Raw genomic sequence first — 15,324 nt, 5'->3', positions numbered from 1 at the left:
TATTCCTTGGGGTCTGAGGTTCTCTGTTAGTCTAGCAGTTCAGACTTGGTGCTCCCACCGCAGGAGCTTTGGCCCAACCCCTGGCTCATGAACCAAGATCCTGCAAGCCATCTGGGGCGGCAAAAAAGAAAAAAAAAAAAAAGTAAAAAATAAAAATAAAATTAGACTAGGAAACTAACAGATATGTTAGGAAGAATATAAAAATAGAAATATAGAAGAATGAACAACTGGAAGGTCCAACTTTACCACAATAGTAAAAAAGAGGAGGAGGGAAAAAAAGGGAGGGGGAAGGCCTTGGCTGTGGATGGCAGGGCCTAAGCAAGGGTGAGGTTTGGGTGGTGGGTGGGGCCAATGCTCAGGACCCACAGGGCTGGAAAAGGCTGTGGGGGGTGGGGCTTTGACTCAAGGAACAGAAGGGGCCCAGGCGTGCCCCCTACCCCTGGTCTCAGAAGGCAGGGTACCTCACCTGGGAGCCCAGCAGCCTTCCTGGCTCGAGTAGGTGCGGCAAATGCCCTCACCTCCTCTCCTCCTCCAGACTGGGAGGCCCTCTCCCGGCTGTCTCTCCTGATCTCCCATGCCTCCCTCCTATGCCCCCAAGGACCCATGCAGCCTGAAGGGGGGTTTGGAGGGCAGAGGATTTGCCTGGGAGCTCAGCAGGCTCCCAGGTCCTGAGTGGGCAGGGCAATCGCCCTCTGCTCCTCTCCTGCTCCTCCTGGATGGCTCCTCCCACCTGCCTCTCCTGATCTCCCCAGGCTCCCTCCTATGCCCCCAGGACTCATGTGGTCTGGATGGAGCTTTGGAGGGGGGGTACTGACCTGGGTGCTCAGCAGGCTCCCAGGGCCCGAGTTGGCAGGGCAATTGCCCTCTACTCCTCTCTCATTCTTTGCGCAGAGTCCCTCCCACCTGCCTCTCCAGATCTCCCCACCCTCAGGGGCACCAATCCTGTCTAGCCTCCACTTCTCCTCCCCCCTCAGTCCCCCTACGTCCTACCAGTTCACTTTAAGGCTCCTCCCATCTCCTTGGGCATCAGAGTCCCCCACCAGTGGCCAGCAAGAGCCCTGGTTGTGTGGAGCCGCTAACTCCACGTCTTCCCACACCGCCATCTTGACTCTGCCTCCTCCAATAATGTATTTTTAATTAAGGTTTGTACATTGCTTTTAGATATAATTTTATTGCACACCTAATAGACTACAGTATAGTGTAAAGATAACTTTTATATGTACTGGGAAACCAAAATATTTGTGTGACTTGCTTTATTGGTGTAGTCTGGAACTGAAACAGCAATATTTCAAAGGTATGCCTGTATATGGATCTTTGGTTTTGCTATAGTCATTGCTTTGTTTATTTCAATAGGTAACCAGAAAGATGCAAAATCTATGCCACTGCCATCCTCCAGATTTCCTCTACATTTTAAGGATATCAGCAGCAGAACTAGGTATGGCAGGTCCAACTCCTTTTGAGCAATACATAATAGCTCTGTAGTAGATACAGGTTAAGGTGAGGAAAGAACATTTGTTGCTATGGAGCTTGTATGTCTTCAACCTTGTCTCTTTCCTTTAAGTGAGGCATACTAAGGGAGGAGGGTAAGACTAGACAACCATGGAGAGACAAAAAGTTCATTCAGAAGGACTACTTATCTGACTCAACCTTCCCCTTTTCCCACCAAAGGAGTTCGTGACCCAGCTTATAACTTGTCTTCATTCATCAATTAATTTGCTAATTGTTCATTTACTCAGGTATTTATAATGTAATATTTATAATATTATAATGTACTGCCCATGTGCTAGGTTCAATCCAAGAGGTACAAAGATGGCTGAAACCTGGACCCTATTCTCAAATATCTTGAGTCTAGGATGGAAACTAAAATGATTCTACAAATGACTGTAACAGAAATGCTATAAAGGCATGTCTTCAGGGAAGGGTGCTAATGAATCTGAACAGGGCCAAAGGAAATAACAAAGTAGCATTTTCTCCTCTACCTTATTCCCATCTGAATCTTCCCTCAAGGATACACTTTAGGTAGACAGACAAGCATTGGTTTTCAACCACCTCAGAAGAGGGGTGGTGATGGCCCTGCTCATCCATAGGGAAGTTCATAAGAGAGATACTGTCCCCCAAGGAGTGCCTGGTTAAAAGCAATTACTATGTGATTAAGTCCAACATCCTGGCAAGAAAGGAAACTAAAAATATTCCTCATGAAGTTAGTTTTAGAAAAGGGAACTGTGACAAAATACGGGCTTTTCTTAGGGCAAAAAACCTGATAGAAATAGTTTTGAAAGTAAATAACCATGAAGAAGCCTGGAGACAGCTTAAGAACAACTTATTGGAAACTCAGGAAAAATGTTTGACTCAACCCAAAAAGAAAAGGTATTTGAAAATAAACACTAAATGCCTAAATGGCAAAAGAAAGAAGGTTGTTTTTAAAAAGGAGGAGGTGAGGACAAAGAATCTTTTTAGGAAGGGAAAGAATTTTCCAGGAAGAAGAGTGGGAATCCTATAAATGTGACAGGTCAAATTTAAACAAAGTTAAATAGGTCAAAACTGCTTAATTACCAGGGCACCTTGTAAGGGAATCCAAAATCAAACAGTAAAGTGTTTGACAAAGAAAGGAAAGCAGATAGAGTAATAACGGAACTACTTGAGATTTAAGTATATTCAAGTGTCGTCAAGATATGAAGGCAAAAGCAGAAAAAAAAAAGAAAGAAAAACAGAAAACAATCATTTGTCACAGTATTTAACTTTAAAAAGTAATTTTATATTTTATGGAGATCTCCCACTTTAAATTGTATTTTAAGTGAAGAATCTGGATCAACTATCTTTTTCTACCTAACAAACCACTCCAAAACTTAACTGCTTAGAACAACAATTACTTAATAGATTATGATTCAGCCCATGGGCAATTTGGGCTGGGATCAACTGATCTGTAAAGCTGGTCTTCTCTGGGTCTCACTCAAATGTCTGCAGTCAGCGGGTGGCTCAGCTAGAGCTGGATGGTCAAGACAGCCTCACTCACCAGCCTGGCAATCCTGGGCTTCTTCTCCCTGGTTCTCCTCCATTTGGTCTCTCCAGCAGCTAGCACAGGTCCTTGCATCCTTGCTTGAGGATGATGTGTGCAGGCACAGACAGCACATCATAATGTGCAACTATTTACAAACCTGGGCTTTTGCCTTATTCCTTCATGTCCCATTGGCCAAAGCAGGTCACTTGGCTATGCCCAGATTCAAAAGAGCAAGAACCAGACTCCACCACTTGGGAAGAATGACACAGTCACCATACTAAGAAATGTGTAGATAAAGATAGCAGGAGTTATTATTGTCATCTCTGCAAATAATCCAACACAATTTGCCCTCTGACCACAAAATAAACTTTCTGCTCACATGCAAAATACATTGTCTCTCTTCCCCAAAAGTCATATTTCATTATGGTATCAGCCTTGAAGTACAAGATATTCATCTAAATCAGGTCCAGATCTAGATGAAGATCTTCAGGTGCTGCTCCTCAGGTGTAGCTCCTTCTTATCCAAAGACTTATACACTAAAGTTATCCATCCACTTCACACACACACACACACACACACACACACACACACACACACACACCATATAATAGTGAGAGGGGATAGGTAACAGCAATAAACAGTCCCACTCAAAATGAGAACAGAAGTACAGAGCAGTCACACTGGTTCAGAGCTATTGTGAAATCCTAACAAGCAAATATTAACAAAGGTCCAACTCCTGGAGCAGGGTATGTTCCCTAATTGGGACCCAATTCTAATCCCCAGGAATGGTTCCCAAGTCCATTGTTCTGTGTTGTTCTTGACTCTTCCTTCTTAAATCCCGAGTCCTATCCATAGGAAGTTGGGGCCCAGAGGCCTCCTTTGATATTGACTATTTCTGTTCTTTTTAGCAAGATCTTGCAGTGCTTTCTCCAAGCTTTATGAAGCTGAGTCAAGTCCATTCCATGACCCCAAAGCCATACCTACAATTTCTTTGGAAACAGACATCTCTCTGTTTAGGCACCATCTCTCTGTCAGGATGACATGGGAAGGTACCCTTAAAATTACTAACAGCCCTTTTGTCTAGCTGAAATAGTCTACTAGACAGCACCTTCAATCTTCCAGAGAACTTTCAAGAGGATCTGATAGCCATACCCTCGATTACCCTTTACCAAGAAGCCATTTCTTATTTTGAGAATCTTTTGCTGTGTGGAGAGACTAGAGATGAAAAACAAGTTTACCTTCCAACTTAGGGAATTTGGCTTCCCTGTACATCTCTAAATTCTGCTTGCCAAATCGTTCTTTCTTTAGCTCATCTTTCTCTCACAGTATCATAGCAGGAGAAGCCAATGACTGCTTTAACCACTGGCCATAAAATTGTCTTAGGCATAATGACCAGTTTTTCGGGTACATTTTTTTATCCTGTGACAGTTCTGTCAATGGTTTTGCAGCTACAAAACATGGATTACCATCTTTTCCTCCGGCTACTGCTGCTTCCTCACCATTCTCCTAGCCTCTAGTAACAGCTCATCTGCCTTTTCTTCAGGCTTTGCCAGCAGTTTCCTCACTGCTTTTTCAGCCTCTATGTGCTATCTCATCCCAAAGCAATTACTACATGTTTTGAGTTTTGTTACAGCAGCCTGTCACTTCAGGTACCCATGTCTATTTTACTGCATAGTAAACCACTCCCATAGGAAACTGGCAAAAAGAAAACAAACATTTATGTGCTGAACATGATTCTGTAGGTTGACTAGACAGTTTTGGTTGGAATTGGCTTACTGGGCACTGGAGAGTCTAGGATGGCCTCCCTTGGATGCCTGAGGCTGAGCTGGCCTGACAGCTGGGCCTCTCTCCACCTTGTCTCTCATCCTCAAGGAGGAAAATACAGCTTGTTCACATGGCAGTAGCTCTCCCAGCACAGGAAAAGAAGGCATGCCACAATGTGCAAATATTTTTCTAACCTCGGTTTGTACAACTTTGCTAATATCCTATTGGCCAAAGCAAGTACATGCCAAGCCCTTATGCAAGGGTGGGGAGAAGTAATCTCCATATCTTAATGGGAGAAGCTGCCAAGCCACATTGCAAAGGGGTGTACTTATAGGAATGAGAAGAATAATTGTGGCCCTCTTTGCAAACAACCTACCACAGAAGCTAGTAATTATAGTTCTAACATTAGAAAATGCACACGTGTAGTAGACTGAGTGATCAATTAGATAGAGATAAGTTTCAGGTCTTTTGGACAACTTCAGGGATAGAGTCAGTGACCATAATATATAATTTGGCAGAGATGGCCACAGGGCCTGAGGTCGGGTGGATAACCAGTGATCATACCTCCACTGTGTGTGAACATCACCAGAGAAAGTTCTGGGGAGTGCCAAAGATGAGTATCAACTGATGGATTCATAAACTGATAGAATTAAGCCCACACTAAGCAGCCCATAGGATCCATGGAAAGCAGTATTTTACGTGCCTCCACTGTACACACATCCCCTTAAATGTATTCAACTGAAATAGATCAGAAGCAATATCAAGGGTATCTTGAAGGGAAAAGACAACATTTCCCAAAATGACCACTTGAAACTTAGGGACTGAGATGTGGGGAAAAATAAGTTAATTAAAGGAAGTCAAACTCCTGACTCCTCTGACACCCCTCACACATCCAAAGTACATCTGCTGAATGTCACCATAGGAGTGTCTCAGGTAATTTTAACCCCCATTTGGGATTACATACTCCTCTTCTCTTCCAGTTATTTCCCAAAAGTTTCAAGAATTTGGTCTCCATTGAATTATGGATCTTCCCAGAGCACAAAGTCTGGAGTGATGACCCCAATTACTATAGACCAGAAACAGTTCTGAGTGAGAGCCACAATAAAAAGCTAGAATGTCTAAAAATAACCTACTGGAGGAAGGGCACCATTTGTAACCAGTCTAAGAAAAAATTACTATAAGAATACATGTAGCTATTTTTTTTATATCATAGCTATATGAGAAGACTAGAAAAGAATACATTAAAGGAATAACATGGTTTATCTTTGTTGTTTGGGCTTTATGGTAATTCGATTTTTCTTTATTTTGTATGTTTTATATTATAAACATTTCTTTATAAAATAAAAGCATATTACACATTAGAAATGATGATAATAAAATATGAACTGATTTAATATTGTCATAATTAATTTGCTTCAAATACTTTGAAACAAAAACAGAATATAAAACACACATATATGCATCATTCTGGGATTATCCTTTCTAAGGTTTACAGACAGTTCTGGGTGTACTCTGATGCTTTTGCAAATATGTTCCTATAAAAGGCTTTCATCTTCAAGAAATTCATGGAAAAGACTCTGACAAGTACAGGTTTCTGGTAACTGACTGTACTGCTGAACTGAATGAATAAGCATTTTCAGAACTCTAATGAAAAACTGATGAACTCATAAAAGTGCTAACAAAAGATCAAGATGAAAAAAAAAATTAATTACATGGGACTGAGTGAACTGATGAGGATGAGTATAATTTTTGTGACTTTCTGTCTGAATTTAAAAATAAATCCCACAAGGACTCAGAGGCAAAGAATATACAAATCAATTTTCACTGCAAAGTAAAGGAGCTGTTACAGTGGAGGATTACTGGACTGAATGTCAATATTATGACATAATATGAGTGTGTTTCATGTATGGTAATTGCAATCATTGTTGCTTTTGTTGTGGTCATCCATGTACAATGCTTGGTGTCAGTCTACTTATCTCTTGTAAAAATAAAATACAGTGTGTGTGTGTGTGGAAAAAATAAATAAATAAATAAATAAATAAATAAATAAATAAATATCATTCCTTTGATTGTATAAATAAACAGTCTTTCACCCAGGAATTTTCCCTAGGAAACAAATTTTGTTTAGCACTTTTATAAATGCTTAGGAATGTAGGGGAATATTTTTCAAGAGTGTAGATGCCTCAGAATAGTTTGCACAATAGAAATAAAATGGCAAAGTGATGGGAAGAATTTGCAGAATGATCACACAATAATATGACATTGGCAGAAAAGTGACCAATGACTTTTAGGGTAGGCAAAGTAAAGGAAAGTTGAGGTGGCATTCACAGAGCTCATATAGTCGCTGCCATTAAAGAAATTACAATCTAAAGAAGATAAGGCCTGGGATGCTAATTAAGTCAGGGTGATGCCTTCAATCTTACTATACAAATACATTAGCAGATTAGGCAAAGTTATATTTACAGATGACAGATATGAGTCTGAACAAACTTAGTATTCTCTAGAAAGATTTCATTTTCACTTTGAACAGTATCTTTACATAAGCTGCCAATTAAGCACCCTTTGTACTTACTTACTATATTCTTTAACTCATGTTTTCCAAAAGGTAGGGGATGGGGTAGGGAATAAATAGACCTACTACTCTCTACATCCCTTACTTAATGTATTTTCATTACTCTCCTCTCCACAACTGTGTTAACATCTATTATAGTGTAATGCAACTATTAAACATTTAGACAATGAGGCCATCTGGAAGAGCTATATGAGAATTTCTATGTTGCCAAACATACTAGGAACCATTTGAATGACACATGTAAGAAAAAAAGGAGGGGAGAATTATTCAATCACACAAACCAATTTTATATTCCAAAATACAAAAGCGAGTATCAAACATCAGAAAATATTTGCTTTATCTACTAAAGTTCAATACTTTTCTATGTTATTTTCTGTTTTATTCATCACTATACCCCCAGCTCCTGAAAAAATAGATGGCATATATAGTAGTCACTTAATAAACATTTGCTAAATGAATTAATGAATAAATGAAAATGATTTTTGTATATGAGAAACTTCCTGACTAACAAGAGGTAGCTCCAGGCACCCATGGTGGCAGCTATTAGAGTCTCTTAATAGGAACATCTTATCTTTACCTTTGGGTCCATCCAAATTCTACCATTCTTCAAATTCCTGTTGTGATCTGTATCTTTTCTTAAGATTTCCGACCACTCCAGCCTTCATTGGTCTCTCAACTAGACTTTACTAGCCCATCACATAGCTTTGTTTAGTTTTTGCATTGTTTACTGTTGATACACATTTTCTGAATGGACTATAATCCTTTCAAGATCTGTCTTCTCCCTAATTTATTGATATTTGTGTTAATAAGACATGGCCCCTGCCTTCGTGGGGGCTTACAGTCTGGTAGGAACATACGTGTAGAATAAATAAGTTCAACATGTTAAGCATTGTACATACTATGGTAGACATTTGGGTTAGCCCTCCAAACTGCAATCCCACCCTCCTTCTATGAGAAAAGATTGAAAAGGTGATCCCTATGTTTCTCATATGTAACTGAAGCTGTCTCTACGTTTGAACAAGGACTCACCAGGTGCACTTGAATGATAGTTTAAAAATGAACATGAGGTGACAACCATCTTGCTGCCTCTCTTGATACTGGCAAGCAAGATTATAGAGATACATTTGTGGTGAGTGGACTCCATGTCCCAGAGTCCAGTCACCAGCTTTATGGCCATGGGAGAGGATGTGGCAGCAGCACCACTTTCTGACCTCTGGGTAGCATTTATGGTGGTGTGACCTTCAAATCAATGTCCAGTAGAGCTTTCTAACTTCTGTTCTTCCTACCCTATGAGCATCCAACTACCTGATTGAAGCACTGCTCAAAAGCACTGGTATTTTCTATCTTGCACTGAACCCTGGTTGATCCACAGGTTATGGTGCAAATACATAGAGAATCGAGTAAAGACACTAAAAAGAGAGCAGGTGCCTCTCCCAGAGGTAAAGAGTAGTTAGGAAAGTATTAATGGAAAGGTAATTGTCCAACTGAGCCAGGCAGATGAGGGGTGGAAGAACTTAGTGTAATCCTGAGAGCATTGTAGTGACTCATAGAATCACAGAACGTTTGTATCAGGAAACGTAGAGAAGATCTACTCTAACCCCTTTACTTAAAAATAAAGAAAAAGACTCTCAAAGAGGGAAAGGGACTTTACCTGACAAACAGAATGTGTAAGTCCAGAGAACAGCAGAGCTGAGGGCAGAACCAGACCTTCTGATGTCCAATCCATTGCTCATTCAACTTTAGTGATCCTGTACTTTTTATTAAACAAAATTACTCAGGGAATTCCCTGGCAGTCCAATGGTTAGGACTCCGTGCTTCCACTACAGGGGCCTGGGTTCAATTCCTGGTCATGGAACTAAGATCCCAGCAAGCCACGAGGTGTGGCCAAAAAAAAAAAAAAAAAACAATTTACTCAGAAGAAGGATCTAGGCATTTCACTTCTTATCTAAAATAATCACCACGAATGTCAGTATGTTACAGTTGTATTTCTGTTGATAGTTTTTAAAGGATTAATGCAATAGTTAAAAATGAGCAGAAAATACTTTCAAAGGTATATTGAGATGGGTAGCCTCAATGATAATAGATGAGAATCAAATTCTTCTAACCACTAAGTAAGTATTCATTCTCCTATTGCCTATTTTTAAAAAGCACTTATTGGTTATCTCTATTCTCAACAAATCTCCTTCTCCCTCTGAACACATGGGACAGTCCCAGCATTGCTCCCAGACAACACAAAGCTCGTGAAGGCAGCATTTACATCTGTTCGTTCTGTCAAGTTCCTTCAAAGATATTCACTTTTGAATCAACCACACCTCTTTAGGAAAACATTCCACAGCTTAATATTCTCCTTGACACTCCTGAGTCCATGAATAAATAAATTTACCCAAAAAATGCTCCTCCTTCAACTTGGAGTAGGAGATTTTAACTGTCTTCATTTGAAGAGTCAACAGTCCCTTCCTTTGCAAACATTTAACTTACTGAACAACACTGGGATCTTGCAATGGTGTGTCTTATTTCTGGAAGAGATGTCAAAAGATTTCCTGATCCAAGACCCTGATTTCAAATAGTTTAAGTGTTATTAACTTCATTTTACTGAGATAAGTAAGGCTTATGAGATTAAATTTCTCTTATAAAGTTGTCCAGTTAGTCAGAAGCAGGAACGGTGTCAGCCCTTGCATTTCCCTGTCTTCCCAGTTTCAAACACAGAGGAATTCACTCAGATTCAGCCTCATCCAAATCCCAAGCCATCCCTAACTGATGTTGACAGCACATTGGGAGCTCTGTCCAGAATCCAAGTACCAGTTGCCTAGCATAGACCCAAGAACCAGCAGATCCAGAAACTTCAGATTTCTCCCAATCTTTGTCATAATTGTTAAATCATTACAGCTGGGCCCCTGCCTTTATATGTATCCAGTTCTTTCTGTGTGATTGAAGCCTGCCCTGAGTCTCAGTCTGCCTTTGGGGTTGAGGGGCAGTTCTGACACTTGGACATCACTTGTCATCCCAATATCCCAGGGGCTACTGCTTGCCTCTTGGATCCTCAGTTCTGGTTGGGGTGTTGCTCTAAACAAAAGACACATCTAGAACTATGACATTGCTCCCAAGACTTTGAATGTAACAGTTATCTAGACAGCATTCTCGCAAAAGAGGATGACTTGCATAAAATGACTGATAAGATCTGAAAGACAATATTAACACTTTAATTCCTGTTTACTTTCATTATATTGATTCTTTTTAAAGTCATATTTTGGGTGTGTTGTATAATATACATATGCACTAGTAGAGTAATTCATATAATAATTTAATAAATAAATACAGAAATTTATATTAGAAGTGCATGCTGAAAAAACTATGCATGATCAAGTAAATCTGGAGAACAACACTTTACAAACATGTACAGCAGAGTTCCATCCACCTGAGTGGACCCCTTTGGATGTTTCTAGACTGTAAGCTCCATAATGGTATGGTTCATGTTTGTTTGTGGCCAGCTTCCTCATACCTAGCACTGAGCTGCCATAGATCATCTTTGTTGAATGAATGAATCATGGATTAATAAATGACTTGAAATTGGCTTAAATCAAGAGTTATCATGTATCTTTAAATATTGTGGTCAGTGGAATAGTGTCCCCCCAAATTCATATATACCTGGAACCTAGAATTTGGTAATAAATAGAATTTAGAAACATTATTTGGAAATAGGGTCTTTGCAGACATACTTAAGAACTGAGATGACATCATACTAGATTAAGGTGGGCCCTAAATCCAATGAGAATGCCTTTATAAGAGATAGAAAAGGACACACAGAGACAGAGAAAAAGGTCCTATGAAGGCAGAGGTAGGGATTGGTAGTGGGAGATTGGAGTAATGTAGCTCAGCTATAAGCCAGGGAACACCTGGGGTCACCAGAAACTGGAATTGCAGGAAAGGCCTTTCCTAGGACCTTCTATAGGATCATGGCCCTGCTGACACATTGATTTTGGACTTCTAACCTCCAGAAGTACGTAAGAGTACATTTCTGCTACACTAACACCAAGTTTGTGGTCATTAGTCACCACAGCCCTAAGAAACTAATGCAGATACTATATTTCAGCTATCAGGCCTTTGTCCCAGCAAGTTTAGTCCTGTTGGACCTGACTCCCATGCCCTTCTCCACTGGTCTATTGTAATGAATCCAACACACCCTCCAGGGGAAGCCATTCATGATATGAAAGGCAATACTAGAATCTAGTTCCCCTGACTCGCAGGGTAGCTTCTCTCCACTCCACCTTACTATTTATAACCAGAGAACTTACCTGACAAGAAAAAGTTCTCAGAAGGTCTAAGGTACACATTGTGGGTAAGTACCTAAGAATTTATGATGTAACCTGAAACTCTTTGCTCTTAAAATTGTTCATGAGGATAAGCCTCTGACCTCTGATATATACTGGTTCCAGCCAGTTAACAATCACGAGACATGTTATAGTTTTATTTGGCACTTGATCTTCTGGTCATGGCAAAAACGAGGAAATGAAAAGTTTGTTCTTTGTTTTAACTCACCTTTGTCATCAGTTAATATTAGTGAGCACGCATCATGTGCATGTATTTACGTAAATAACATTTACTTAAATTTTAAAGCAATCAAATTGCTTGAAACATTCAAAAGGAGAATTCAATTTCATTCTACTTGTGGAAAATATTTATGATCTACCTTTCATCTCTAATTAGCCTGTACAAACAGAACAATTTTGCTTAAAACAATAGATGACCAGAATGTCTTTCATATACTCTAAAGATCCCTGGTGGCGCAGTGGTTGAGAATCTGCCTGCCAATGCATGGGACACGGGTTCGAGTCCTGGTCTGGGAAGATCCCACATGCCGCGGAGCAGCTAGGCCTGTGAGCCACAACTACTGAGCCTGCGCATCTGGAGCTTGTGCTCCACAACAAGAGAGGCCGCGATAGTGAGAGGCCCGCACATCGCGATGAAGAGTGGCCCCTGCTCGCTGCAACTAGAGAAAACCCTCGCACAGAAACGAAGACCCAACACAGCCAAAATAAATAAATAATAAATAAATAATAAATAAATTAAAAAAAAAAAAGAAAGAAATGAGAGTGTGCAAAGCCCCCACCCCGTTAACCATTTGGTATGATGTCCTGCCATTCCAACCTCTACATCTTCCCCATTTTCCAGATGAGAAAACTGAGGCTAAGAGACATTGAATAGCTTCACCAAAAAAAAAAAAAAAAAAAGATAACTTATATGAACATATTAGGATGGTGCTTGGCACAGAAGAGGCACTCAGGAAGTGTTAGAGCTGTTTTTTTCTGGATTAAAAAAGAAAATTAACATTCAGAACAGCTCCTTTGAATGTAATCATTCATTCACTTGTTGGTATTAGTTACTATGGATGTGGCTGAAACTATCATTCCTTGAGGATCTTGAGCTTATTCACAACTGTCCTTGATTTTGAGCATCCAGAAAGAACATTATTGGTGATATGGAAGTGTCAGGGTTCTGCGGACATGATGGGGTCACACTGGATGTGACGATCAAAATGAAAGGGAGTTTCAAGCCAAGCGAAATGGACTCCAATCTATAAAACATAAGATTTTAAAAGAGATGAAGAAAAATAGCAGGTGTCTTCCCAAGGGTACTAATTCTTAAAAGGAAGAAATAAGGATAGAAGGGTTTAGAAGTGAAATTCTGATGAAGACAGTCACAAGTGATCAGAATTCAGTTAGGCTGAGATCCACAAACCTGTATTGAGCACCTCTTATGAGCAAAACAATGGGTGAAAGAGCCCTGAGCCATAGTCTAGAAAACTCTTAGAATCTCTTTGAGAAAGAAAAGAGGGAGGAATCTGAAGATCCTTTGTGTCTATGCATGGTGCAACTGACTGAACTCAGCTTTAAAAAGAAATCCTGGGGAACAAGACTTTGGTGTATTTATAAGTGTGCAGAGTACCTGGCCTGTACTTTTGAATACACATAGAAAGTCCCCATTAAATGAGCATGTTTTTGAGTGTTTTACTTAACGTGTGAATTAATAATATGTGAACAAATGGGCTATAAAACCAAAGATGAATACCACACACAGAGAACCTAGAACAAAGAATAAGTCAGAATAGTGGCATGAAGTTGAACATCCAGATATGACTTTAAAAACAAAACAAAACAAAAACACTAAAGATCACAAGAAAAAGATGGCTTAAGTGGTATCTGAAGACAGAGGCAGAGGCTTTGGGGGAAGCCCCCATTTTTTTGGAGGGTTCAGAATGACTCAGTGAACCCTAGATGACAGCCAATCTGATAAGCTGACTTTGAGGGGAAAGCCCATGGGGTCATGTTCTAGAAATTTGTTTTAAGTATGGCCTAGTTTGACATTTACATCAATTACTTCACTGACAATATAGAAAAAAAATTCTATGAAATGTAGTGATGTCAGAAAGATGTGGGGGAAAAGAGAGGATTCAAGCATCAAATGATGGAAACATATTAAAAATTATGCTGATTGGCCAAGTTGGTGTGTATAAACTGATACAAAGAGTGTAAAGTCTTATGTTGGGTTCAAAAAGTCAGGATAGTGATCCAGTTCCTAGAAATTTATGTTGTCATTTATTTTTTATTTGATCCTAAACCTATATAATTCAGGCTCGCACATACATACACACACACACACTCACTATCATCTGAGTTTACATGTAAAAAAATATAATGCCCAAATTAAGTACTCTTTTATTCTATACTGGTTCAGATTTTTTACGGGCTATTGTGCCCCGTAGTAATTTCATTATGAAAGACCCTGAAGCAAGGAATTGGAAAGGTTTCACCCAGAGGAGTAATCAATTTAGGGTGTCAGTAGTGTCCTCAATCAGCTGAAAGTATAACATGGAGGAAGATTTGACTAATTGTGTTATTATAAAATGTAGAAGAAAGGCAATGGGCAAAAGTATAGGACATGCTTCAGTTGTAATATAATGAATCATAGTCTGTCAATAGAGCTGTTCAGCAATGGTCAGCTGGCCTCGGGATGTGAGGTCTGCCAGCCTCTAGTAAAGGCTGGATGACTATTGATAATGAAGGGGAGTGGATAATAGATTCTTTATGTCCTTTTCTTCTCTAGGGTAAATAGCACAGATAATAGAAAAAGTGTGGAGTCAGAAAAGCACGTATCCACATACACACCATCTCTATAATGTCGGACAGCTCTTTAAACCTCTGTGAAAACTGTTTTCAAACCTACTTTACTGTTTTCAGGAAAGTTAGATTGAATAACCTGTGTAAGGCACCTGTCACAAAGTGGATGCAAAATAAATCATGGAAAAATATATAATTCTTATGATAGTTGTGATATAGTCTCTACCGAGTAAAACTGGCAAATTTCTTAAATATTTGCCACTAGATAGAAGAAAAGAAACACAGAGAAATCAAGTAATATCCTTAGTGCTTTCTGATCCTATCTCTGTAATGCAAAACTACAGGTCACCCTCTGATGACCTTTTGACTGCCTCAGCAAGTGAACCTCCATCTGTAGAAAAGATTTACTTGAATTAAAATATTCATACTTCACAGATGAGTCAGCTTGCTGGTAGAAAGAAAAAGCAAAACCAATAAATTAATTAAAATTCAAAAATCTAGTTTCAGACAAGTACTATAAATCTACAGATGTAAAAAAATACACAATTGAAAGTGGAGATTCTTTTTTCTTAACATTTCATTTTCCTTCAAATATTATCTGAAGAAGGGGCCCTTTACAGAAAGAAAAATTTATCATTTAAAATACTCTTTAGAGGTTAAACCATGAAAATTGATGCTTGATCAATGACTTTGGAAACTGCTTTACCTTTCAACTTTCTCTTTACAAAAAAATGGAGAGTCTTTAGGTAGTTTAGCTTATAGACTAATTTTAAAAATTCATTGAAATGTCTTTTAAGTATTAGTGAATTAAGATTTGCAATTTAAAGTTTGTATCCTAAAGTGCAAGAGAAATTGTGCTGTGTTCTTATTATAAA

Source organism: Balaenoptera borealis (assembly GCF_965194805.1).
Source record: "Balaenoptera borealis genome assembly, chromosome: 4".
Classification (NCBI taxonomy): Eukaryota; Metazoa; Chordata; class Mammalia; order Artiodactyla; family Balaenopteridae; genus Balaenoptera; species Balaenoptera borealis.
Note: the sequence above shows the minus strand (reverse complement) of the source record.